General features: G+C 45.6%; 2 non-coding genes and 1 pseudogene across 2 annotated transcripts; 2 read left to right on the forward strand and 1 right to left on the reverse strand.

Annotated features, from left to right (window-relative positions):
- Positions 1–34: 34 nt before the first annotated feature.
- LOC125136951 (U1 spliceosomal RNA) lies at positions 35–198 on the forward strand. Its single transcript, XR_007137276.1, has one exon. It is a non-coding gene; the product is annotated as a U1 spliceosomal RNA (small nuclear RNA).
- Positions 199–1,699: 1,501 nt separating this feature from the next.
- LOC125137006 (uncharacterized) lies at positions 1,700–1,845 on the forward strand (annotated as a pseudogene).
- An 11,220-nt stretch (positions 1,846–13,065) lies between these two features.
- LOC125136962 (U1 spliceosomal RNA) lies at positions 13,066–13,229 on the reverse strand. Its single transcript, XR_007137286.1, has one exon. It is a non-coding gene; the product is annotated as a U1 spliceosomal RNA (small nuclear RNA).
- Positions 13,230–15,078: the final 1,849 nt, after the last annotated feature.

Consider the following 15,078-nt stretch of genomic DNA (forward strand, 5'->3'; position numbering starts at 1 on the left):
GCGAGGGTGTGGGGCGAGGGGTGGGTGGCGGGGCATACTTACCTGGCAGGGGAGATACCATGATCCGGCAGGTGGTTTTCCCAGGGCGAGGCTCACCCATTGCACTGCGGGTGTGCTGACCCCTGCGATTTCCCCAAATGTGGGAAACTCGACTGCATAATTTGTGGTAGTGGGGGACTGCGTTCGCGCTCTCCCCTGACTTTTACGTATGTAAACATTAGACGAGCTTTTTTGTTCTTTCTTTTAAATGACGTTGTTTTTAGCATTTTGGCTTTTTCCAGGCTCCTTTTCTGTTGTATTTTTTTGCTTGTATGATATTCTTTGGTTTACTTAGCTGTTTCAATAACCAGATGTACGCAACAAGGCTTTCACAACGATAGTGTCAGTATCATACTTAAAACTCTTCATTGGGGTCTCATCGGAGGGACTTGGCGGAATTCTCAGTAGTTGCAGTTTACTTTAAGCAGCAAGTACTTGTTAACTCAAACTCTCATACCATAGAGAAGGTGTGAGAAGATATTCACCAGGTGTAGAAACTTGTACCGGATTCTTGTGGTGTAGTTAAGGGATTTTTTTTTTTTTTTTTTTGTCCTTTTGCCTTTTCTAGGGCCGCTCCCTAGGCATATGGAGGTTCCCAGGCTAGGGGTCGAATCAGAGCCGTGGCCACCGGCATACACCAGAGCCACAGCAACGCGGAATCTGAGCCGTGTCTGCAACCTACAACCACAGCTTAGGGCAACGCTGGATCCTTAACCCACTGAGCAAGGCCAGGAATCGAACCTGCAACCTCATGGTTCCTGGTCGGATTCATTAACCACTGCGCCACGACGGGAACTCCGGGATTTTTCTTCTATACAGATCTTTCCAATCAATTAATTTTTTATCCTTCCAACCAAAATTGTCATGTTTGGTGCCTGAGAACATGGACTCAAGCTAGTTTACATGAATGGAGATGGTCTCAATTCTGTTCTGCCAATAATCATCAGTAATTGAACTGACTTAAATACCATGTCTATATCCTGGGAGTACGAAGTGGAATTCTCTTCTCTGGGAAGATTCACTGTTTAAATTCACTGTAAAAATCATTACCTTTTCAGTTGAGTTCAGTTGCAAATGTCAGTTATTTTAGAAAACTTAAATATCGAGTCCCTGTGTAAACCCGCTTGGTCTCCCTGAGGTACTGGCTTTACATGGGAAGTATGAATTCAACTGATTTTTCTCTTTTGCTTTCAATAGCAAGTAAGTAACCCAAGGTAAGGGTTTGAACATTTTCAAAAAGTGTGGCAGCTGCTGCCACACCTTTTTAAAGGCACTCAAGACTCCCAGGGTATCTATCTCATGCTAGTTTTGATTTGCATTTCTCTAATAATCAGTGATGTTGAGCATTTTTTCATGTGCTTGTTGGCCATCTGTATATCATCCTTGGAGAAACGTCTGTTCAGGTCTTTTGCCCATTTTTGAATTGGGTTGTGGGCTTTTTCGCTGTTGAGTTGTATAAATTGTTTGTATATTTTAGAGATTAAGCCCTTGTCAGTTGCATTGTTTGAAATTGTTTTCTCCCATTCTGTAAGTTGTCTTTTCGTTTACTTTTTGGTTTCCTTTGCTGTGCAAAAGCTTGTCAGTTTGATTAGGTCCAATTGGTTTATTTTTGCTTTTTTGCCTTTTTTTTTGGTGTGGGGCGAGGGGTGGGTGGCGGGGCATACTTACCTGGCAGGTGGTTTTCCCAGGGCGAGGCTCACCCATTGCACTGCGGGTGTGCTGACCCCTGCAATTTCCCCAAATGTGGGAAACTCGACTGCATAATTTGTGGTAGTGGGGGACTGCTTTCGCGCTCGCGATCTCTTCTTCCTCTTTTTTCTTTGCAGGTGTAAGGAAAGCTTCGTGTTTTTTTTTCTGCGTGCTTTTTTTTTTTTAGTCTCAATAGTGGGGTACTTGGAGTTGAGAGTCTGAGTTCTTAGACGTGTTATGGCCTAAGGTATACAAAAGAAGTTCATTGTTAGCTGGGATTAATCAAACCTAGGTAGTTCAGCAGTTAATCTAATCTGGATAAATTCGAGGTAACTGGCAGTGATCAGGCGCTGGGTTCTTGAAGAGTGGAGCTGTGTTGTGTGTTTTCACTCCCAAGTTCAAATATACTTGGGTGGTTTACAGTTATGGCCTGCTCATAGAGGTAGATGTCCTAAAACACGAGACTTGTTCCTCTCATTTGATGCACTTAGGATACAGAGCAGGCTTTTTGCTAAGGATTTTTCTTAAAATGATGAATGGAGTCTTCAGACTTACTAGGAACATGTACCCAGGAACAAACACGAGACTGCGATATATATATATATTTTTTAAATTGGCTGACTCTCCAGCCCTTCCCGCTTGGAAGTTTCCAAGCCAGGGATCGAACCCTCCCGCAAAAGCGACCTTAACAGCTGCAGTGACAAAGCCAGTTCCCTAAACCTCTAGCCACAAGGGATCACCTACAGTTTTATTTTAACACTTGGTGCTGCCATCCTTACATGAACCTTTCCTCCAATGATGTGTTTGCGGTTTTACCACCCTAAGTTCCTTATCTCCAGGCCTCCGCTGAGCTCAGACACTGGAACTTGTGCAATACAAGTGAATATGAAATCAGGGGAAATTTTTTTCCCCAGGTGCCAATAGGTAGACATTTTTTCCCTCTTAGAAAATTTTGAAATTCTTGCGTCCCTTTGAGATGTTTATAAATGTTATTAATAGGTAAATAAAACTCTTGGAAGTTTTGCAGCCTAAGAATGCTTGTCTTGAAGGCCTTGAAGCTGTCTTTTGGAAATGTGAACATTAAGGAACAATCTCCCTCTACCTTGGGAATTTAGCTTAAGTGGCTGGCTCCAGGTTATAACCACCTGCTTATCATGGAGATGGAGTTTTATTTCCCTTTGGATAAAGGTACACAGATGGCCGCTCCAATTACCGGTTGAATTTAGGATGAACTATGTCAAGTCCTCTTAGGAAAATTCTTGAGAACGAAGTGAAATGAGTTCTATCTGCCTGCCTATATAACAGGGAACTTTTCTTATTGTTATGGGATGAATTGTCCCCCCAAATTCATACGTTAAGGTCCCAACCCCCATGAGACTGTGTTTAGCGACAGGGCCTTTAAGGAGGTAATCAAGGTTAAGTGAGATCATAAGGTGGGGCTCCAATTCAATGGCGGCTACCTTTAGCTGGAGACACCTGGGATGGCTGCAGGCCAAGGAGAGTCCTCCATAGAAACCAAACCTGCCAATACCTTGTTCTTGGATTCACAGCCCCCAGAACTGAGAAAAATTCCCATGTTTTAACCCTCCCAGCCACCAGCCACCCCTCAACCCCCACTTCCCTGTGGTACTCCAGCTTCCTTTTCATCCCTCCCAGCCTTAAATCAGCTCCTGGGAAGAGGGAAAGGAGATGAAGGCACAACTTCTTTTGCTGCTGTTTGAGGACATGGATGTGTGGGCCTCTGGCCAGAGCCCATTTCAGTCCAGATTCCACCTCCAAGATACACCATGTATTTACCACACATACACCATGAAGTTAGGACAGCAGATGGGACTCAGAGATATGATCAGGGAGTAATGGAGAATGTGGATATAGGCCTTTATGAAGGCCACAGGATGGAGAGTTGTACTAGTCATTTAGAAAAAGGGCAAGGAGTTCCCGTCATGGTGCAGTGGTTAACAAATCCGACTGGGAACCATGAGGTTGCAGGTTCGATCCCTGCCCTTGCTCAGTGGGTTAACGATCCGGCGTTGCCGTGAGCTGTGGTGTAGGTCACAGACGCGGCTCGGATCCCGAGTTGCTGTGGCTCTGGCGTAGGCTGGGGGCTACAGCTCTGATTCGACCCCTAGCCTGGGAACCTCCATATGCCGCGGGAGCGGCCCAAGAAATGGCAAAAAGACAAAAAAAAAAAAAAAAAGGGCAAACAGAGGAGTTTCTGTTGTGGCTCAGCGGTAATGAACCCTACTAATATTCATGAGGATGTGGTTTTGATCCCTGACCCCACTCACTGGGTTAAGGATCTGATAGTGCCATATCTGTGGTGTAGGTCATAGACGGGGTTCGGATCCCACATTGCTGTGTCTGTGGTATATGCTGGCAGCTGTAGCTCCAGTTTGAACCCTAGCCTGGGAACTTCCATATGATGCAGGTATGGCCCTAAAAGAAAGGGGGGGGGGCAAATTTAAAATGTTAGGCCGACAAATCCAATATGGAAAATAAACTGATATGCCATATAATTACTTTTTAAATTTTATTAGCGTTGGGTTGACTTACAATGTTACGTTAGTTCAACCAAATGATTCTTTTTTTTTTTTTTTCTTTTCTTGATGTGAGAGGTAAACCAGCCCCTTCCTACTCAGCTCACCAGCAAAAACTAAGGTCATTGTCAAGCTCCCCAGCCGCCAACTCCCCATCCCCATCCCCATCCCCAGGTGAAACACATGCCCTTCCCACCCTCTGATATTCATCACTTACAGGCTTCTTTTTTTGTGCCCCAGGAAGACCCACAGAGGTCTGCAGACGTATTCCATGTGTTTCCAGTTACCAGCCCCACTCGTGGGGATGAACACTGGCTGCTGCATGGAGTTCTGCAACCACAAGCCTTGGCTCCTTTGATGGAGCCAGCATATAGGTGACCCGATGACCCACCACACAAAGGCTATTTGTGACCAAGGGAAGCCACCCCCCATGACTTGGCAGAACTAAGACTTTTAGAGAACCATCCAGAGGGATAGTTGATGGACATATTTGAAGGCTTTCCTGCTAAAGGTAAGCTGGGAGAAATTGACAGCAGTGTACTCAGAAGACCTTGGGTCCCCCACTGATTTTCATTAGTGGTCTGATGATTGATATTTCTCAAAATGCACTTGGATCCACTGTAACTGCTCTTACTCTAACCCTTAGTCTCATCTCTCTTACTGAAATATCCAAACTCAAGTCAGGGAATGCTGGTGGGATTTAGGGGCAAACTTGCTCAATTCTTAACAACAGCTACTCAGTGTTTGGTACAATCTAGAGAAAGATAAAGAAGAAATTAAGGAATTTAAAGCTGCTCTGTTGGAGTTTCCTGGTGGCTCAGTGTGTTAAGAATCCAGCATTGTCACCGGAGGTTTGGGATGGTTGTGATGATTGTTGTACAACTATAAACGTAATAAAATTTACTGAGTAATTAAAAAAAAAAAAAAAAGAATCCAGCATTGTCACTGCTGTGGCTCTGGTTAGAGCTGTGGCTTGTGCTTGATCTTTGGCCCAGGAACTTCCATATGCTCCAGGCATAGCCAAAAAAAAACCCCTAAGTTGCTCAAAACTATTCACTAAAGAAAATGATTCCCAGAGTTCCCATTGTGGCTCAGGGGTGACAAACCAGACTAGTATCTTTGAGGACAGGTTTGATCCCTGGCCTCACTCAGTGGGTTAAGGATACTGTGTGTTGCCATGAGCTGTGGTGTAGGTTGCAGGCGAGGCTCAGGTCCCATGTGGCTGTGGTGTAAGCCGACAGCTGCAGCTCTGATTCAACCCCTAGCCTTGGAACTTCCATATACCACCAAGTGCAGCTATGAAAAAAAAGAATCCCCAGTCTGGACAACCTATAAAGGGAGCAAAGGAAGAAGAGAAAGCTTGCATATTATTATTAGCACAAGAAGCCAGGACATTGGAAGAGGGATTAGAGAAAGAGACTGCAGAAGATGCAGCCATTTCAGGAACAAGAGAATCAAGTCAAAACCCTCAGTTAGGAAATAACTGATAAATTGGCTCAAAGCTGGCAAGTTGAGGGAATCTCAGACATGGGCACTGGTGAGCCAACCGCATGTGTCAAAAACTTGCCGTTGGCCCAAGATAGGCTTAGCTTGCTTTCTTTCTTTTTGGTTTGGCTTTTTAGGGCTGCACCTGAGGCATATGGGGGTTCCTAGACTAGGGGTGGAGTCAGATCTGTAGCTGCCAGCCTACACCACAGCCATAGATAGCAACACCAGATCCTTAATCCACCGAGTTGCGCCAGGGATTGAACCCTCATCCTCATGGATCCTTAACCGCTGAGCAATGAAGGGAACTCCTAGCCTTATCTTTACTGAAACTGGTTCTATTTACTCTGCAATTTCCTGGAAATGTCTCACTTCTGTCTGGTGACAAAACAATACAAGCTCTTGTTTTGAGGGGTCAAATTTCTACTTGTCCCCTTTCCTCCATGGTGTCTATATAGAGAGTCGTCTGAGGAACAATTTTTTTTTTTTTTCTCCAATGGCCACACCTGCAGCAAGTGTAAGTTCCCCAGCCAGGGACTGAATATGAGCCACAGCTGTGGCAACACCTGATCCTTTAACCCACTGCACGCTTGGAATCTGACCTGCGCCTTTGCAGCAACCTGGGCTGCTGCAGTTGGATTCTTAACCCACTCCACTATGGTGGGAACTCCGAGAAGCATATTCTTACTTTCTCTTGATACTCCTGTTAACCTACTGGGGAAAGACTTTCTGTGCAAATTAAAGCCTCCCATATTCTGTACTAGATAGCGTGCTGGTGGTGCTCCCTGGAGAAAAAGGCCCCTTGGCAACTAGGTAGCTTCTGAAAGAGAAGAGGTATGGCCGAGAGTTACAGTCTTATACTGCCCTGGAAAAGCACTCCAAGCTAAAACAAATGCATGTGTGGAGTTGGGCCTTAGGAAATAAGGATGCCGATGTACTTTGAGATATAGAACAGCTGACAAAAATTCATTTAACAATCAAGTTAAGAAAAAAAGAATTTTGGGAGTTCCCGTCGTGGAGCAGTGGTTAATGAATCTGACTAGGAACCATGAGGTTGCGGGTTCGGTCCCTGGCCTTGCTCAGTGGGTTAAGGATCTGGCGTTGCCTTGACCTGTGGTGTAAGTTGCAGACGTGGCTCGGATCCTGCGTTGCTGTGGCTCTGGTGTAGGCCGGCGGCTACATCTCTGATTAGACTCCTAGCCTGGGAACCTCCATATGCCGCGGGAAGCAGCCCTAGAAAAGGCAAAAAGAAGAAAAAAAAAAGAATTTTATTCTATTTATTCTAAGGCCCAACTCCACACATGTTTCCACTGAGCCACACATGTTCCATTGTGGCTCAGTGGAAACAAATCTGACTAGCATCCATGAGGACGCAGGTTTGATGCCTGGCCTCGCTCAGTGGATTAAGGATCCAGCACTGCCATGACCTGTGGTGTAGACTGCAAACGTGGCTTGGATTTGGCATGGCTGTGGCTGTGGTTGGCAGCTACAGCTCCTGATTGGACCCCTAACCCAGGAACCTACATATGCGGTGGGTGCGGCCCTAAAAAGAGAAAAAAAAAAAAAGACAAAGGCTCATACATCAAAATGACGTATTGGGAGTTCCTGATGTAATTCAGCGGCTTAGGAACCTGACTAGTATCCATGAGAATTCAGGTTCAATCCCTGCCCTCACTTAGTGGGTTAAGAATCCTGTGTTGCTGCAAGGTGGGATGTAGGTTGCAGATGTGGCTGGGATCCCATGTTGCTGTGGCTCTGGCATAGGCCAGCAGCTGCAGCTCTGATTCAACTTCTAGCCTGGGAACCTCCATACGCCGTGGGTGTGACCCTAAAAAAAAAAAAAAAAAAAGACATTGATATTTTACATCAAGATCACCAAAGAGCATAGTCCAGATAAACACATACAAATAGAGGATCAAGTTACCATGCACTTACACACAGTTGAGAAAGAATGCCGATCTTCTAAGTTATGTCTCTGGTGTCAAAGGAAAGGGAAATTTTTTTTTAAGGCTGCACTTGTGTCATTTGGAGATTCCCAGGCTAGGGGTCGAATTGCAGCTACAGCTGCCGGCCACAGCAACTTGAGATCCGAGCCGAGTCTGAGACCTACACCACAGCTCACAGCAACGCGGGATCCTTAACCCACTGAGTGAGGCCAGGGATCGAACCTACAACCTCATGGTTCCTAGTTGGATTCATTTCTACTGTGCTGCAATGGGACCTCCAAGTGAAAAAAATTCATCTTTATAGTCCAGCTGGTATTCCATCTTTGAGGAGAGCCCAATATAGGCAGGGAATATATTATGCTTAAAATTTTTTGTCTTGCTTTAGAAATTTTATTCCATCGAACCAATAAAAATAATTTACCAAAAGGCTAAGCCATGGTCAGGTGTAAACAAATTTTTTGTCAAGAACTCAATTAGAAGGAATAAAACCCCTTATAAAATAATTAGAAAAATGAGATCATTTTAAAAGAGCACTCACTCTGTAAAAAAGTAATTTAAATTTGATAAAATAATTGACCTAATTATTTAAATTTGATAAAATAATGTAGATCTGTATATGACATTAGAAAAAAAATTTGTTATTCCGTTAATATTAACTCCTGACTCTGCAATTATTCTGACTTTAGTACCATCATCTGGGATGTTTCTCTCTGTAGTTAATCTGTCTTCTTTTTCTTTTTTTTTTTGGGGGGGGGGGTTGTTTTTATTTTTTGCTTTTTAGAGCCACACCAGAGGCACATGCAAGTTGCCAGCCAGGGTTCACACTGGAGCTACAGCCTCTGAACTATACCACAGGCACAGCAACACCAGATCCAAGACTCATCTATGACGTATACCACAGTTCATGGCAATGCCAGCTCCTTACCCCAAAGAGTGAGGCCAGGGATCAAACCTACATCCTCATGGATACTAGTTGGGTTTGTAACCCGATGAACCATAACAGGAACTCCTGTTTTTCCGTCCCTCTAGTGGATGAGTCTTTGCTTTTACTTACGAAGTCCTATGATGATATCATTTACGGGAAAACTTAGAGATATGAGTAGAAGATTCCATAATTATTCACCATATAGATGGTTTGCTTGTAGCCTCCAAAACTGAAGAGCAATGGAAAACAAAAAATGGACCCTTCAGCTTTGCTAAAACTCCTGGCTTCACAGGGCACAAGGCCTCACCAGACAAATTGCAATATTGTGCACTGAAGTCAGATATATGGGGCAGGTTGTCAGTCGAAGGCAGCAAAGTGTTACAAGTTCCAATTCCCTCAGTTATGCTGTAAAGCATCTAGTACAAAAAAAAAAAAAGAAGACAATTTGGAGTACAATACGGTACCTTAGATAGCAGATAGCAGCCTTTAAAGAGGCAAAAACCTATGACAAAGCATTGCATGGAATTCTTCAGATCTTCTGGTTTGGTCTCTAGAAAAAAAGATTTTTTTATGGTCTTTTTTCTAGGGCCGCACCTGCGGCATATGGAGGTTCCCAGGCTAGGGATCTAAACCAAGCTATAGCTGCTGGCCTGCACCACAGCCACAGCAACTTGGGATCTGAGCTGCATCTGCAACCTACCTCAGCTCATGGCAATGCTGGATCCTTAACCCATTGAGAAAGGCCAGGGATCAAACTGGCAACCTCATGGTTCCTAGTCGGATTTGTTAACCCCTGAGCCATGACAGGAACTGCTAGAAAAAAAGATTTTGAAGAAATGAAATCAGCTATTCTCATTCAATAACTTTGGTTATTCCTTTTTTTTTTTTTTTTTTTTTGGCCTTACCTGCAGTGTGTAGAAGTTCCCAGGGCCAGGCCTAGAACAGCAGTGACAATCCTTAACTCACTGAGCCACTAGGCGTTCCAATTTCTGAAAAATTTACACTTATTTTTATGAAAACAAAGATGTGCTAATGGAATTTTAACTCAAAAGTTGAGGATAGACTATAAACCGAATAGCACAGTTCTCAGTTGTAGATGTTAGAGCCCTGGGAGCCTTTTTTTTTCTTTAAATATAATGATTTTTATTTTTTTCCACTATAGCTGGTTTACAGTGTTCTGTCAATTTTCTACTGTACAGCATGGTGACCCGGTTACACATACATGCACACATTCTATTTTCTCACATTATCATGCTCCACTGTAAGTGACTAGACATAGTTCCCAGTGCTACACAGCAGGATCTCACTGCTAATCCATTCCAAAGGCAGTAGTCTGCATCTATTAACCCCAAGCTCCCCATCCATCCCGCTCCCTCCCCTTCCCCCTTGTCAACCACAAGTCTGTTCCCCATGTCTATGATTTTTTTTTCCTGTGGAAAGGTTCATTTGTGCTGTATATTAGTTTCCAGATATAAGTGATGTCATATGGTATTTGTCTTTGTCTTTTTTCTTTTCTTTTTTTTTTTGTCTTTTTGCCTTTTCTAGGGCCGCTCCCTCGGCATATGGAGGTTCCCAGGCTAGGGGTGTAATCGGAGCTGTAGCTACCTGCCTACCCCAGAGCCACAGCAATGCAGGATCCAAGCTGTATCTGCTACCTACACCGCAGCTCATGGCATTGCCGGATCCTTAACCCACTGAGCAAGGTCAGGGATCGAACCTGCAACCTTATGGTTCCTAGTCCGATTCATTAACCACTGAGCCAGGATGGGATCTCCCTGTCTTTCTCTTTCTGACTTACTTCACTTAGTATGACAGTCTCTAGTTCCATCCACGTTGCTGCAAATGGCGCTATTTTGTTCTTTTTATGGCTGAGTAGTATTCCATTGTGTACATATCACATCTTCTTAATCCAATCATCTGTTCATGGTGGTTGGATCAGGTTGTTTCTATGTCTTGGCTATTGTGAATAGTGCTGCAATGAACATATGGGTGCATGTGTCTTTTTCAAGGAAAGTTTTGTTTGGATATATGCCCAAGAGTGGGATTTCTGGGTCATATGGTAGTTCTGTGTATAGTTTTCTAAGGTACCTCCATACTGCTTTCTATAGTGGTTGTACCAATTTACATTCCCACCAACAGTGCAGGGAGGGTTTTGTTTTCTCCACACTCCCTCCAGGATTTGTTATTTGTGGACTTATTAATGATGGCCATTCTGACTGGTGTGAGGAATACAAAAATACAATACCTTTTAAAATTGCACCCCCAAAAATCAAATACCTGGGAATAAACCTGACCAAGAAGGTGAAAGACTTATATGCTGAGAACTATAAAACATTAATCAAGGAAATTAAAGAAGATGTAAAGAAATGGAAAGATATTCCATGCTCCTGGGTTGGACAAATTAATAGTGTAAAAATGGCCATACTACCCAAAGCAATCTGCAGATTCAATGTGATCCCTTTCAAATTACCCATGACATTTTTCACAGGACTAGAACAAACAATCCAAAAATTTATATGGAACCATAAAAGACCCAGAATTGCCAAAGCAATTCTGAGGAACAAAAACCAAGCAGGAGGCATAATGCTCCCAGACTTCAGGCAATATTACAAAGCCACAGTCATCAAGACAGTGTGGTACAGGTACCAAAACAGACATACAGACCAATGGAACAGAACTGAGAACCCAGAAGTAAACCCAGACATCTATGGACAATTAATCCTTGACAAAAGAGGCAAGAACAGGAGTTACCCTCGTGGTGCAGCAGAAATGAATCCCACTAGGAACCATGAGGTCGCGGGTTTGATCCCTGGCCTTGCTCAGCGGGTTAAGGATCCAGAGTTGCTGTGAGTTGTGGTATAGGTTGCAGACACAGCTTGGATCTGGTGGTGGTGCGGCTCTGGCTCAGGCCAGCGGCAATAGCTCCAATTAGATCCCTAGCCTGGGAATCTCCATATGCCTTGGGAGAGGGCTTAAAAAGGCAAAAAAGCAAAAATAAACCAATTGGACCTAATCAAACTGACAAGCTTTTGCACAGCAAAGGAAACCAAAAAGTAAACGAAAAGACAACTTACAGAATGGGAGAAAACAATTTCAAACAATGCAACTGACAAGGGCTTAATCTCTAAAATATACAAACAATTTATACAACTCAACAGCGAAAAAGCCCACAACCCAATTCAAAAATGGGCAAAAGACCTGAATAGACGTTTCTCCAAGGATGATATACAGATGGCCAACAAGCACATGAAAAAATGCTCAACATCACTGATTATTAGAGAAATGCAAATCAAAACTAGCATGAGATAGATACCCTGGGAGTCTTGAGTGCCTTTAAAAAGGTGTGGCAGCAGCTGCCACACTTTTTGAAAATGTTCAAACCCTTACCTTGGGTTACTTACTTGCTATTGAAAGCAAAAGAGAAAAATCAGTTGAATTCATACTTCCCATGTAAAGCCAGTACCTCAGGGAGACCAAGCGGGTTTACACAGGGACTCGATATTTAAGTTTTCTAAAATAACTGACATTTGCAACTGAACTCAACTGAAAAGGTAATGATTTTTACAGTGAATTTAAACAGTGAATCTTCCCAGAGAAGAGAATTCCACTTCGTACTCCCAGGATATAGACATGGTATTTAAGTCAGTTCAATTACTGATGATTATTGGCAGAACAAAATTGAGACCATCTCCATTCATGTAAACTAGCTTGAGTCCATGTTCTCAGGCACCAAACATGACAATTTTGGTTGGAAGGATAAAAAATTAATTGATTGGAAAGATCTGTATAGAAGAAAAATCCCGGAGTTCCCGTCGTGGCGCAGTGGTTAATGAATCCGACCAGGAACCATGAGGTTGCAGGTTCGATTCCTGGCCTTGCTCAGTGGGTTAAGGATCCAGCGTTGCCCTAAGCTGTGGTTGTAGGTTGCAGACACGGCTCAGATTCCGCGTTGCTGTGGCTCTGGTGTATGCCGGTGGCCACGGCTCTGATTCGACCCCTAGCCTGGGAACCTCCATATGCCTAGGGAGCGGCCCTAGAAAAGGCAAAAGGACAAAAAAAAAAAAAAAAAAAATCCCTTAACTACACCACAAGAATCCGGTACAAGTTTCTACACCTGGTGAATATTTTCTCACACCTTCTCTATGGTATGAGAGTTTGAGTTAACAAGTACTTGCTGCTTAAAGTAAACTGCAACTACTGAGAATTCCGCCAAGTCCCTCCGATGAGACCCCAATGGAGAGTTTTAAGTATGATACTGACACTATCGTTGTGAAAGCCTTGTTGCGTACATCTGGTTATTGAAACAGCTAAGTAAACCAAAGAATATCATACAAGCAAAAAAATACAACAGAAAAGGAGCCTGGAAAAAAGCCAAAATGCTAAAAACAACGTCATTTAAAAGAAAGAACAAAAAAGCTCGTCTAATGTTTACATACGTAAAAGTCAGGGGAGAGCGCGAACGCAGTCCCCCACTACCACAAATTATGCAGTCGAGTTTCCCACATTTGGGGAAATCGCAGGGGTCAGCACACCCGCAGTGCAATGGGTGAGCCTCGCCCTGGGAAAACCACCTGCCGGATCATGGTATCTCCCCTGCCAGGTAAGTATGCCCCGCCACCCACCCCTCGCCCCACACCCTCGCCCTCGCCCCGCTCTCAACGCACGCTCACTGCCCGCCCGCCGCCTCCGCGCCCTCCCCCCAGCCACGCCCCTCGCCCCGCCTCGCCCGCCCGCACCGCAACCTCGCAGAGCCCCCTCGGGGGTCCACACGCAAACGCAGAGGCGCAGGCGCAGCGGGACCAGCAGCCTCTGCGCGCGCGCTCATCTACATACGCCACGCCCCAGCCCCGACCTCCCGGGCACCCCGCTCTTTTCCCCGCTGGGGGCAAGGGACCTACTGAGAGTCACCCTGAGACGCGCGGGTGTCTCTGGGCCGGGGGCCGCGGCCAAGAGTGGGAACCTGAAGGGGGGCCCCGGGAAGACGCGAGCTCGCGGCCTCGCACCCCCAGTTGGTTGATCCCGCGGGTCTGGGCCCGGGTCGCCCCTCACCTTCCTTTCGGCGAAAAGAACATGTCAGCCCGTTTTGCCCTCGCCTGTTCAAACTCATCTTCTAGTCCTGCAAAACTCGGGAAAGGTCTGCCTGCCGGTGGACCTGAAGCGCTCAGTAGCCGCCTTAGTTAAGGAAGCGTGGTGCTGGTTCTCCAGGAGGTCGTACGGAGTAAAAGGGACACAGAGGGCTTCAGAGTAGCCTAACCGGGTGACACTGGCAGGAACACCCGGGGTGGGGGTGGCGCTGGGGCCTCCCGGAGTGCGGTGCTCGGGGCGGGCGCCCTTGCCCCCTCCTGCCGCCGCAGAGCGCGCACAGGGCGGCCCCACCCGTGCCCTCTGGTCCTTTCCGATTTGGAAGGTGGTGAAAACAAATTTTGCTCGGTAGGTGCTGCTGGTAGGAGAAAGACTTGCGGTCCGTTCGGAATTGGGAAGAGGGGATTGGGGCGTTTTAAGGGGGGATGGGGAGGTAGGGGCGGGGGGCGCCGAGTAGAGTCGGAAGTGAAAAACTACAAAGCTTTGGTCGGGATAAAGGTACTTAGCGAAGTTAGGGTGGAGCCTCCCCCGGAGACTCAGAGACAGAGGCCCTAGCCCTCGGGACGACATTTCCAAGCAATGGCTCCCAGTCCTGGAGGGACACTTTGGGACTGTAAGAGAAACCACATTCACAACTGTAATGCTCTTTTTAAAATAAATAAATAAATACATAAATAAATAAGTGTCAGGGGTTGGACTTTCTCGGGCAGGCGTATTATTAAGGGGGCTGGAGGTCAAGCCCGGGGACAAGACCTTATTATGCTGCTAGAAGCCCAACTAGAGTCTGGTGTGCAAGTGTCTCAGTGAGTGCAGGAAACGGTTTGCATGGGTTGTCACCTGCTGGGACCTGTACAGTTCTCACCTTAAGGAACTCTGTGTTTTGTGATCAAACAAGAAAACTGCACCTCCCCCTGAGCGAGTCCTGGCTCCTGGCCTGGTCTTTTATATCCTGATCTCCTCTTTGCTGACCTTGGGCATTTGCCTATCCAACTACTTTACTGCAACCCCCGTGGCACTCACAGCTGAGGAATTTTGGAACAAAAGGCCTGTGGGTGTTCATGTCTTAGAGAAGAGGCTGTTGGAAGGTGGGAGCAACTGGGCAGTGGACACGATCGGCCAATGACCTAGAATGTTAGCTGTTGAGAGGTGTGAAAGAAGAAAAAGAAGAAGAAAAAGCAATGAGGCGGGAAAGGGATGGGGGTTGCCATAAGGGGCAGGCTGCTGTGTTACCCTGGGTGGTCAGAGGAGGCTCCCTGGAGAAGGGGCCAATGGGAGCAGATTGAAGGAGGTGAGGGGAGTTGGTCCTGGGGCTCCTGGGGAAGAGCAGCCCGGCCACAAAAATCAGCCAGAGCAAAGTAAAGAGCAAGGAGGCCTC

This window comes from Phacochoerus africanus, chromosome 9, assembly GCF_016906955.1.
Source record: "Phacochoerus africanus isolate WHEZ1 chromosome 9, ROS_Pafr_v1, whole genome shotgun sequence".
Lineage (NCBI taxonomy): Eukaryota > Metazoa > Chordata > Mammalia > Artiodactyla > Suidae > Phacochoerus > Phacochoerus africanus.